This window comes from Gymnodraco acuticeps, unplaced genomic scaffold (assembly GCF_902827175.1).
Source record: "Gymnodraco acuticeps unplaced genomic scaffold, fGymAcu1.1, whole genome shotgun sequence".
Lineage (NCBI taxonomy): Eukaryota > Metazoa > Chordata > Actinopteri > Perciformes > Bathydraconidae > Gymnodraco > Gymnodraco acuticeps.
Window position 1 is genome coordinate 3,059,657 of NW_022990238.1, and position 13,061 is coordinate 3,072,717.

Sequence of the window (13,061 nt, forward strand, 5' to 3'; positions counted from 1 at the left end):
CTGCTTCTCTTTTCTTCAGAGATGGCTTCCAGAGGTGCATTCCCTGTGCCATGGGGACTGAAATACACACGCATTACCAGCTGTAGCCTTCTGGAGTGGGGATTCTCAGTTTCTGTATCAGCATGCTAACTCCCTTGTTCTCATGCCCAACCTATGGCTGTGGTTGTATGTGTTCCATACCAAAGCATGGGTTAAAAAATCCCAATAGCCTTTCAAAATCACAGTTAATGTGTTTTTTTAAAAGCTGCAGTAAAAGTGTGTGTCATGCAAAAGGTCAAGGATTTGACAAGAACTGAACTGAAAGCTTTCCCGTAAACTACAAAAACGATTAAACATCAAAATGTCCCAGGTTATTATGGAAACTCCAAAATCCCTTCTAAGATTTCATGTTTTTGTGGGCAACATGTGTCAATAAGTAAAAAAAGGAAAATAACGCACATTACCCCGATGCATGTGTATCCAATATAGCCACACATGCACATATGCACAAAACAAGAAGTATTGTGTACCATTGTGAGTTGCTGTTCCGGGTGCTAAATTTATGGTGAGAACACAGCAGAGAGCAAACAAGCAGGGAAGTGCAGGATGCTTCATGAATACTAATTTTAGTGCTATTAGCCGAAGGGTTACCACATGAGAAAGATGGGAAAAGCCTGATAGCAGAATCTGATAAACAGGGGGGAAATTGTTTTTGAGCAACATCACAAACCTTTATTCAATTTTTGTCTAAAAGCACGTGATTTTACCACCAATATTAGCATATTACAGACAATACAGCTTTGTGAGACTGTTGTGTGAGATGGTGACCCCACTGGCAAAGCACTGCTGTTGTGGGTGGAAATAACAGGCAATAACCGCCTCAATGAGTAGAGCCAGTACCCTGACATCTCAGGTACCCACACTAGCTTGATGTGCCAAGCTCTGACCTCACTCCTACTCCTGACTGTGTCTGTGTGTGTGTGTGTGTGTGTGTGTGTGTGTGTGTGTGTGTGTGTGTGTGTGTGTGTGTGTGTGTGTGTGTGTGTGTGTGTGTGTGTGTGTGTGTGTGTGTGTGTGTGTGTGTGGTGTGTGTGTGTGTGGTGTGTGTGTGTGTGTGTCACAAAAGTGTCAAGAGGACATCTGTGACAAAAACATTCACTGGTCTCCCCTTTAATAATCCGGTCCTTATTTTCCTAGTTTTTTTGTAATCCTTTGCCCCTGGGGATGCAACGAGTTGGGATTAAAGAATATTTAATGGATATGTTGGATATGCCCACAGCTTCCATGTTTCAAAGCCAGACTATAAGAATTGGGTCAACTGCCAAGAGGAGGTGATTAAGGTTTGTCTGTTTGACAGGCACCCAAAGCCTGGCAAAGGGAGGTAAACTTAACTCATGCACCTTATTTCTCATGAAGGTGAAAGATGAAGGCACCCACCCAAAACCTGTAGAACTGCAAGGGTTGACTGCTCCCCCCTCTCTGAACATTTACACGCACATGACCTCAAGCTCTGCATTGATCCAAAGCTATTACTTTCTTCTTGGGCCTATCCATTTTATACTTTATTATTACCACTTCTTGACCAATGACCATACAGCATTTTAATGGAAAAGACGCAGACAAACATGACTTATCTTTAGATTTCAGCACTGAAGCCAGGGGTGCAAGAAGAGCTAGGCAATAGTGTTATCTTGGAGACAGAGAGGTTTGCATGATGGGCTTTACTAACGTCACTGGTTCTCCCCTTTACTGGTTTGGTTACATTACTAGTGGTGTCTTAGGTGATTGCCGGGTCTCAAAATGTCTCATGTCCAGTAAAAGCCAACAGGCCCTCTGCTGCAGCAGGCCTGGCTACGCCTGGCTGACACTGTGCTGGGACTGTTGTGCGCTGGGTTGGCTGCAGATGGATGGAGCTGCCAGATAGCTGCGTCAGAAGCAGCCAATAGACAGAGAGAAAGGGATAAACAAAATCACTCCACTATGTTTAGAACCAAAATCGAAAATATGTTGATTCAATCAGAATTAAGTATCTTAGTGTTGATGAAAGTAAACAATATATTGATGTATAACTTTAGTGAGTTATGTTCTCATAGCTATCCAGACAGATGGCTTGTGGTGACCTGTTACGGTTTTGGCAGGAGATTGTGTTTAGATTGTAGTTTAGTGTAGGTTTAGATTATCCTCCCTTGTGGTCTATATGCAGCTCAGATATTTTATGTTTGGTAATATGTGTCAAGTACGTGACTTCAGAGCAGATATGCCGCAATTATATTGCAATGCTTAATGGTTAAACGTCATGGTTCATGGTTTACTGTTGCTTTTGCTTTGCCTGTAATGCAAAACAGGTGAGGGAGGCAGTACCACTGAGGCACGGCCTGAGAGGTTCACCCGTTTGGATTGGGCAGCCCCTGCCCATATATACCCCCCCAATGCAATGTCCCTACCCTCACCCCTTTTCAACCAGACCTGGTCCATTAATGATATCCATTTTAGGAGGCGGTTGGAGAGGTCCTTTTAAGTAGCAGCGATTAAATAGCTTTTTGCCTATGCTTAGCAATGGTGCTGCTCTGAGCAGTAGACCATTACATGAAAATAAACCTAATTATTTTCTGTGCCATTGCAACTGTGGCCCCCAGACTCCAGCTGCAAACTCAGACTATTGCTCTGGCTTCAGCTCCTGGTCCCCATGGAGCTCAGCCTTGCCTATGTCTGTAAAGCTAACCCAAAAAGCTAAAAAGTACGTTTGATTAAATTAACCAATAACTGGAACAATGGTTTTAACTCTAAAATCATAACCATCATCAGATTCTGTCTAGTACTAGGTGTCCTCTTTCAGGGCATTAACTCCAACTTGATGTAAGCGGGTTTGCAAAAAAGAACTCCAGGGAATATATCTGGTAAATCTTAATCTAATAATTCCCATTTGGGCATGAATACATATGTAAATGAGGCTGGAGGGGTTGCTTAAACAGGGCAAATGGTGTAAGTCTGACATGCTACAAACATGAACCATATGTGTTTCCCTCTTTGTCTATAAATGCAGTCAGATGGCTTTGTTCTAGCAGTACCCCCTAGGAGAAGGTTCTGTACAACCCAGATCTCAATGTTTCCCCCCTGTCCCCTTCCCAGTTCACCCTAGGTCCCTTGAGGCAGCCACAGACCTCTAAAGCCTGCTGGAGCTTCGTTTCCTGGAAGATCCTCCTCCAAGTGTCCCCCTGCCAGATAAGGCTGGTGTGTGTTTGTGTGTGTTTGTATGTGTGTGTGTGTGTGGGTAGTGGCGGTGTGGCTAGAATAACTCTAAATATCTGTGACCAAGCCCAGAATAACTGCATTATGGAGGGGAGGTGGGCCGGAGGAGCCAGAAGGCAGGATAAACCACATTTACTAAAGAAAAAAGTATAGGAAATAGATGTAAATCCACTGCACCATAGTTTGAGTCTAAAGTCTCAGAAGCTAGGGTTTGGCCAGGTGGCACGCTGCACAGGCCGACTGACTAGGAAGTGCCTTTCACAGTGGGAAATAGAGTTCATTGCTTGGCAGCTCATGTGTACTGCTGGGAATGTGACAATGAAAAAAAGAGCATTGCCTACAAGACTTAATAATGCCAATAATAATCGCTTTGCACTCTGTCTAGACGAGGAACGGTTACATTTGGTGTGTGAGGGTGTTTGGGCGCGGGGGGCGGCCACTGCTGGAATGGGTGAGTAAAGTGAGCATTCTATTGAGGTCTTAGTTTGGCTAATCTCCCCCATGTGACAGCACAGCCAGATTTGCTGCCATGGAATGCCACAGGCTGTTGTGCTCGGGACAAAAAGAGACAGAGGCTTAAACTGCAGGGGGGCAACACTCCGTGGACCTGGAGAGCAGCGCAGCTACGCCAAGGGAAAAAAATTCTCAGGGTTTCCACACACACCCCTTCTTCTCCTACCATCATGAACACTCATCACCAGCAGCGCACGTAACCCACTAACATTATGACACACGTGTGCACACGCACAGTTCTCGCCCGATTCTTGGGGGGGTTTCACATTTGACCACTCTGCCTCCCCCATCTCCCTCTTCCCCCATCTGTCTCTAGTCCATACAGTGGTCCCTGTCCTGCCCCACAGTTAGCTATGGAACACATCTGGTCCACAGTCGCACAGGGTACACAAAGTGTTCCCATGAATGCCAGAACCGTGGCGAGGACAAACAATACAGATCCTGAGGGTGGATCGCTCATCTACCCCAACATTCAATGTTTATCTGCCTTCCCTTTTTGTGGCGCACATCATCTCAGGGGAATAGAAACCAGCAGAAACGGCCTTCTTTTCACCCTGTAGTTACAGACGGTCATCGCAGCTATCAATTGTGTGCAAGTTTGTTGTGAGCGGTTCCAGTTCAGCTCAAAGTGATCCCATTCAATCCATCTTCTTCGAGGTTTTGAGTTTTCCAGCAATTAACATTGCAATCATAACAATAATATGTTTTAAATGGTGGTGAGTTACATTTTGTAATTGTGAAGTAATGTGACCTCAAGCTTAAAAGTAAAAGAGAAAAGGCACAACAGTCAGAACCTCAGATAGACGCCGCTCACTGCAGAGCACCATTTGAATATAACCGATACATGTGCACTTCAATGGATATGCTGTCAGCCTGCTTTCTTTGCAGCAACTTGTAACTTGTTTGGGGCTTAGATACAATTATAACCTCTCAGGCGATATAGGTGACCTATGTCACAGATTCAAAGGCTCAGCCTCAATCCCCTAACCCAACCAGCCTTTCACAAACCAGCCAAATCCCCCAGAGCCCCAGATCTCCAGTCTGGGACGGACGTGAGAATCCTTGTCTAGTATGGGTAAGGACATGCAGTTCTGTCAGTGTCAACTCCACCCCTTTCTCCCCTCTTGCCCCCCTCTGATGCTTTAATTAAATAAATAATCAGGATTTGCATCACAATGGCGCCCAGGGCTCTTACCATTAGTGGCCCGTTTGCCATCAGAAGTCTAATGAAAATGTAACATCACCTAAGCCCTCCTTCACAGATTCTCAGATTAGCCATAGCAGACTAGAAGAGAAAGCTCGGACCTTGAGTTGGTTTAATTCTTTTGTATGATAAGCATCGGCTCCCTAAATCCGGCCCTGCCAAATCCTCTTGAGAGGGACTAAGTGGCAGAGCTGAGTGAAGAGAGAAAAGAGAAGAGGATGGGACAGGGGAGCAGAGAGGAGAGCAGACAGGAGAGGAGAGAAGAGGAGAGGAAGGGACAGGACAGGAGAGGAGAGGACAGGAGGGGCGGTAGCCAAGGCAGCCATACCAGGCTCAGGCTAGGCCAGACCCCTCCTCCCTTGCCTGCCTCCGCCCCATTGCCCTCCCTCCTCAGCTGTCCCGGGCCACAATAGGCTGAGCATCTTTTGTGGCATTAACGGTTTGTAGGAGCAAGAGAACAATGTATGAGAAGTGAGGAGCGCGGGGTTCCCACACACAGGGCCGACATGTCCTCAAACCCCCACCCTGCCACCCCTCAAAGACGGCAACCTGCACACAGCTGATCGGGGCGCCCCTCTGTGCCCCCCTTTTTAAACAAAACACACTTTCCTCAACATGCATGTACAAACACACTCTTACAAAGCAAACACTCACGCACATAAATATGCATTGCTGGTTTTGACACAGATATTTGCTCATGTTTAATGCATGGCAAATAATTTATGACATTGGCTGATGTTGTTGATATAGCTGCAAATAAGCATGCGCACATGCACTTGCAGTTTAATTGCCTGGTGAGGCCATAGAGGGCCGGGGAAATCCTTTTGTTGCATGAAGGGTGAGGTTTTGTCTGCGATCTTGATTAATTTGTACTGTCATATGTGGGAGGGGTCTTTCACCGGGGGCTGCAGGGTGGGAATGTCACTTACTCTGGGTTTCTCCCTGTCAAATGGACTGACAGTGAAATGGAGTCTCCATGAGTGAGTTCTGAAACGTTTGGCTTAGGCAGTTAATCAGCAATGAATCAAATGTGCACAAATGACTTATCTGCAGACGGAAAGTACAGTTGTGTAAAATGGTTTATTAAGTCATGGTAAACACAATTCTGACACGTATGGCAAGTATTTTCCATAAAAATCTTAATAGACTTTCTTTCACTTTCGTTCTCTGTAGGACATAGTTTGTTTCCTGCAGTTAATCAAGTTTGATTGCTATGATATGTGGACTTCTGTGGAAATCTGCATCCTGGAGGAAATATTGCATACACAAGTTGATTCATTATGAGAGAAGTAAACAATGGAACATGTTTTCTGCTTTATAGTGTTGAAACAATTGTGTCAATTGTGTGCCAATGAATTTCTTCCAAGCCAACGTTGATGACAACCTTGTAAGAACTGTAATTATCCTATTCTAGATAAAGTTGTATTCTTCTTATTTAGATTTATTTTTTCACTCTCTTCTTTCCTTTCTTTAATTGTGCTGCACATCTCTGGGCCTGCAGGAATGGTTGGTCACATGTCATGGCCAAGCAGTGGCCGCTTTGCCACACTTTCGCGTGCATCCAGCCTTAGTTCAAATTAGTGTGACTGCAAGCTCAGCAAATGTGATTTTGTGCATGACAGAAAGCAAGCCTGCAAGTGCGTGTGTTTATGCATGCATGAGTCGCTGTTATTCAAACTAAACCAGAGCATTTAGTCCCCTAATAGCTCAACATTACCCTGAATTGTTAACCCTGAACATTGAATTCCCTCGGGGCTGTTGTATAATTGAATGAGATACAGACACATGCAAAATATGGATTCTGAGTAAGTCTTCACGTGCCATCTTCCTCATTTATCTTGTATTATGTGTGCATGCGTTTGGAGTGAGTCCTAGTCACCCTGTCAAAATGTAATTGTGATAATGTGTAGTAACATGTCTTTGCCCCCCCCCCCCTTTCCTATGCTCTTCCTCTACCCTCCCATCATCCAATTTAGCTGTGTGTGGCACACAGTGGATTCCCACACTCCACTGCTCTTGTGCTGTCAGGCCCAATCAGAGACCGGATCTGTATTGATTTTCAGCCACCTGTGCCAGGCGCCTTGCTGCTACAGGGACTCCCCACTCCCTTCCTCCTCTGCTCTCCTTCCCTGCCCCGAGTCCGCCACCGTCTCCAGGGGCAACTGACGCACAGTGTGCAGTGCAGTCCATTTGTCACCAATTGTCAGCGTTTAGCAGGGCAATGATGTGTGGCAAGATGGGGGAGGAAGGGAGGGGAGGAAGGAGATGTGGGGGCAGATCGAGGGGGTGGAAGAGCTCCCTCCATGGGATGAGAACCACAACTCTGTGTGTGTGTGTGTGTGTGTGTGTGTGTGTGTGTGTGTGTGTGTGTGTGTGTGTGTGGTGTGTGTGTGTGTGTGTGTGTGTGTGTGTGTGTGTGTGTGTGTGTGTGTGTGTGTGTGTGTGTGTGTGTGTGTGTGTGTGTGTGTGTGTGTGTGTGTGTGTTGTGTGTGTGTGTGCGTGCATTTTCTTCTTTGCTCCTCCCAGTATAGTAGCTGGAAAACTTGAGTCTCTAAGTCAGGTAGGCACACTCCCTTCCTGCACACACTCCTGCCTGTTATCAAACCTACGGCTGTCTCCTTCATTCACAGTATGCTGGGCTACACTCGCTGTACATTCCAAATCACCATAACCTGATTTGATTTTCAACAGGGGACTATTGAGTTGCACCAGCAATCTACCGGATTGCCTGGGGACAGTATTTGTTAGCACAGAAAGTGAGTGAGTCCAATGTCCTTGTTTGTTTTCCTTAATAACCAAAGACTTTTTAAGAATGTCAAGGGCTGGATGTCATTAGCGGGGTGCGGCTGGTCCCTAGTGAGACAAGGCCTGAGTTCAGCTTACTCACTTCCAGCTCTGAGTCAACAGAGAAGGGGCAGTTTTCCGCCATCACAGCGCCCATCGCTAAGTCCAGACCCCAAACTCAGTCAGGACTGAGAGAGGTGCCCCAATTTGAGAGGAGATACCAGTCCTATAATGGATCTGTTTTCATTCCAGGGGAAGTGGTTATTTAAGTAGACTATGGGGAGAGCCCCCTTCTCCAAACATCCACAAAGGGGTTTATACTGTGAGGTGAATTGGTGTTTTGAATAGAGGAAAGGCTATCAAGGAGACTTCTTTCTTTCACTGCTGATGAAATCATAAGCTCTAGAAGGTACTTCAAAGAAATGATCATCGTCTCATTCATGTTAGTTGTTGCAGACGTCTCTGTCACACGGTTAGATCGTCACATATCACTATGATGAATCTCCTAGACTCCATAATTCACCTGCAAACCAATCAGTCCGAACCATTCCAAATTTCACATTTTCTTTCTTTTTCTTTCAGAGCACAAGGTTGTAAGTACTGTTGCAATGACTGGTACCAGTCTTCAGTATACCTGCCATCATTTAGTTTGTCATTAAATCTTAAGAGACTTTAGACTTCCACCTTGTTAAAAGTATTTGACACCTTTTTCAGTCCAAGGCTGACAAAGCAGCTCAGATCCGTTAAAGATGCCATCTAAATATTTCTTACATTTACTGAAGCAAACACAGATGAAATGCTTTTGATATACAATCCACATAAATGGCCCTTTTCATAGGCTGCCAGTAAAAAGTGTTGACTTGGCCTTGACTCTAGGTGCCTCCAACAATTATGAAAATATGATGGGTGTAATCTTTAAGAGTGCTTGGTGTGTGTTTAAGTCTATGTTTATAAGTGCGTATGGAGCTGGGGTGTTTTTGGCAGGTTGCTGCTCTGTTTAGTGCCACTGTGCAGTCTAAGTTAATGGAGCTGCAGTAGGGGGTGTTCTGATTGCACAAGCGCCTTTCGTCTGCTCTCCTCCTGTGCTGCACTGCCAGTGAACGAGTCTCGGGACACGTTTTCAGGATCAGCTCATGTAAACACAGACTGACCATTCCTGGATCCATATGGAAGAGATCATTACGCGGAGGGTGGCGTTACGCCTCTCATAGTGGGGCCATGGGATCACATATATCCCCACCCTTTCCACTAAAAATCTCCCCAGTCCTCTTCTTCCGGAGAGCCCTTCACACAAAAAATACAGATCTTGCAACCTGGCAAGCTCTTAGATGTCAACGACTGAATTCCTAGGCTTGTGGATGCTATGAGGACTAATTCTCAGTTATCAAACCTCCTTAACAATATAAAAGATCATCAATATCAAACACATCTTGCTCTCCTGTGTCCTGAAGCTTCAAGGTTAATGAGCTGCAGTGTAATTACTGTGCTGAGGACTTGCTTCTTCTCATCATGGATGACTGGCTCGGGATTAACTCATTACCCCCTGTCCTGACCGTGCAATTAGGCCTTGCACCACAATTAAGACTCCATGTTACGCCTCACTAAGCACTAGACACAGTGATTTCTGCCAGCGCACCATCACTGCAACCTCTCATACCCACTCTGCGGATGATCGCTGAGCTACGGCCAGTCATTGTAATGACAGCTATTGTTTCTGCTAGGACTATCGGTTGAATGGTATCGATTAGGTCTGGTGTGTGCTATGAATCCCAAAGCTCTTAGACGGACAGGCACAGATGCAGAGGTTGTGGGATGTCTGTGGATATTGCAGAGTCTTCCAGACGTCTGCCAGGGTGGCCCAGGAACAATGCTGCCCATCTGGAAACAGCTTCTCCTGGGCCTGTGCAATCTGATGGATGGGGAGATCTTTCTAGAATGTCCAGCTGAGCCTGCTGACAGCGACCCAATCAATCACCCCTCTCCTGTCCCCACTGAGGAGGAACCCACCTCAACTAAGACCCACAGGTCAAGGGTTCTGTCAAGGCATCTTCAGTTCCTTACTCTTGTCCCTTTGCCAAAAGCCTAATTTGATCATGTTGAGTGTTTCTTTATGCTGGGAGTGTACATTGTGCATCTACTTGAGTCAAATTCTGATTATTATTTTACTTGATTATACTGGTTGTGCTTACTACCTCCTTTGTTTTCCTAGTGAACTGCTACCCATGGCGTTACGTTTCTCTATTACTTTAGGCAAAAGGGATTCAGCTTGGTATAGCTTCTTGAAAAAGGTAAACAACTGAAAAAGTGGTGTAAGATGTGGATGTCACAAAGACCAAGTTTACTTGTAAGATAAAACATCCCATTCTGTGATTGGCATTATCCACTTTCGCAGCTCTAATGGAAACCACAATAAACTATTTTCTTCTAACAGCAACAGTAGTCATACCAATAAATCATTTACAGTAGCTGCTCTGTCTGGAAAGCCTTGGATCTACGATCAATACATCTCCACAATCAGGCTATTTTGACAGCTTCACAATCTATTATCTTGTCAGGAACTCAGACCAGAATGTTAGTGAAAAGCACGTCTTTCAACCAATCTCCTGTGCTGTGATTGATGGGGTTTTAGGCTTTGTTTCCTCTGCTCTGGAGACTTCACTTGTCAAGAGACATCTCAAATTTCGGGTAATAGTCCTCAGTTGCAGTTTTAGACATAAGTAGAACCACTGGAAATATAGAGAGTGATTGATAATAACAATATGTTTATGCATTTATATTGGGTAGCATTCAGTGAAAACCAAGTCTGGGATTCTTTATACACTGAGACATTAAAAGAAAAGGGGAGAGAAAGGTGGGGCGATATATACAACTATTTAAAGGGCCAATGGGAGGCCTTTCTTCCTGTCACTCAGTTGGCCCACCTCGGCACTTGTCAGTCATAATGACAAATGGCAGCGCTTGATGAAACAGAGGGGTTACATTATCACTTCCCTAATGAGGCAGCTCCCAGCAGGAGGGGGAAAGAGGGAGCAAGACAGGCAGTATGGAGGGAGAGAAGGATAAAAAGGAAGAGGGGAGACCGCTTTACTGTTGCCAAATACCCATGGCTGCCCAGAAAGTTTATCAATGACCAGAATGTTGGATTGCTTTGGAGTGCTGAAACTGTGATCAGTTATATAAGAGCATCTCAAATAATTTCCTTTGCATTGAAATGTCATTAAAGAGTTGGCACTGATCATATAAGCCTACCTAAGACACATTTTTGAGCTCATCCATCTATATTTGAAACTGACTTATGGAAAGCCATGTAGGAAAACAAAACAGCAGTGAGGCACATTTAAACAGTATCATTACATAACTTTCGGTCATGAAGCCAGCAAGGACACAGAGGTAACGAGATGTGTTGAAATAATTCTTTGTTATTCACAAGTTATGTGAGGATGCCAGTTTGTTGTGAATGTGGCGTGGTAGCATCAGCCGTAGCCAGGCCAGAGGACGCTCCCAGTGGCCCTGTGTCGCTCCTTGTCTTCATGGCTGGCTCTGGACTTGGCGCTTGAGTCCGAGGGGGAGATTATCTGAGCTGTCTGCCTTCAGGAGCTCTCAGGGTTTGTGTCTTTGTGCAGCATTTGAGCTGGCTGGGAGTGCGCCCACCGAGAGAGGGGAAATGTGTTTGACATACGCTCAGCGCACATGGTCGGGGAGGTTGGAACAGCAGGATACGATTAATGACCACAGAATAAGATTGTTACAATATGGCATCCCTCACCCCCACCTTCTTCACCGTGGGGCTGTCATATTTCACGGACTTGCCTGCCTCTGTGTGTTTGTAGTGTGTTTGTGTGTGTGTGTGTGTGACTGTGTTAGGAAGGGGCCCTTTTATCCCCTCTTTTTGTTGTCTCTCTTTCTCTCCCTCTCTCTCTCTTTCTCTCTGTCTTTCTCCGTTGATGTGGGTCATTGATATGCAACAGTGCATTCCTGGATCTTACAGGAGAGCCTTTTCTCATGGTTATTGTGGCGTACTTTGGCAGATTAGACACAGGGACACAGGTCCTTGGACTTTTGTCATGGTCTAGGTTTAACATAAAACCTGTACTTTAGAGGTTAACAGATCCTTGAATCAGCAGTTGTAAAACTGAAAGGAACAAAAAAGAAAGCAACTGTAGGGCAACAAGTTGTGTACCCAATCCTATGAATTTGTGATTCTGTGGTGATGAAAATGTCCCAAATTTGAATCAATAAAGTACCTCTTATCTTATTTTATGAGGTTGTGTTTAATCTCTATTATTATTAAAAAATAATAATAGCCTTAATAACAGGGTTCAGCTGACACACTGGTAACATATACATTTTATTTTTTTAAATTAAGAGAAACTTTTAAAGGTGGTTCATGTGGAAAACAATAGTTGTGGTGGTTATAGGAGGCTTCTTTGAGTGATCCTCCGAGTTCTGGGGTCAGTGCTCGAAGCCCAGAGGGCCACAGAGGCATGGATGTGCAAGGGAAGAGAGGGCAAGAGGAAGGAGAGGAAAACCTTAACAAGGTGTCAAACAGGCCTGTTGGATCTTTGCACATGAGCACACGCATAGCTGAACCTGCACTGTGATGTTTGTTGACACGTCTAGGAGAGAATTTAGAAGTTTTCACAGCTATCGTAAATCAGGAGAGGGCATGATTTTTCCCAGGGTTAGGAGCTTCATCTTACTTGCCTTTGGCTAATGCCAATTGGGCCATCGAGGCCCAACAAACACCAGCAGGCTTTATTACCATGACAACCAGTGTGTGTTCTTCTGCAGTTCGAAAGCTTCTCCCTGTCATCTGCTATAGGTCAATCTTAACATTGATGGAGAAACCTGGAGTGTTTAAAGACAACAGACACAAAAATAAGCTGCGTTTTATTTTGAAAGAACAATTACTTGCTTTTTTAGAAGTTTACACATGAAATGCGTGCCTCCAGATTCTTCTTTTCCTGACGTCTCTTTGGAATTTCACAGCAAGTTACAGAAAGTGACAGAGAAAGGGAAAAGAGATGGAGAATTAGGGAGAGAGAAACCTGGCAACTTTGACTCTGTATTTGGGCATGGCACTCGTTTATCGACATCCCAATTTGTGATCCAGAAAAATCCACATTTGTTCTTCATCTAGCTAATGTCAAACAGAGGCTTCGCTTTTATGGTTTAACATTTGTTCTACTGTCTCTTCCTCCGAAGGTATTGGCTAGTTTCCTAATTTAACACACAAAAAACATTGGCCTAACACATAGGTCCAATAGAAGTACACCTAATTCTCTGTAGTTAAGCAGCATTGTTTTGTTTTATGCATTTAACATGTGGCACA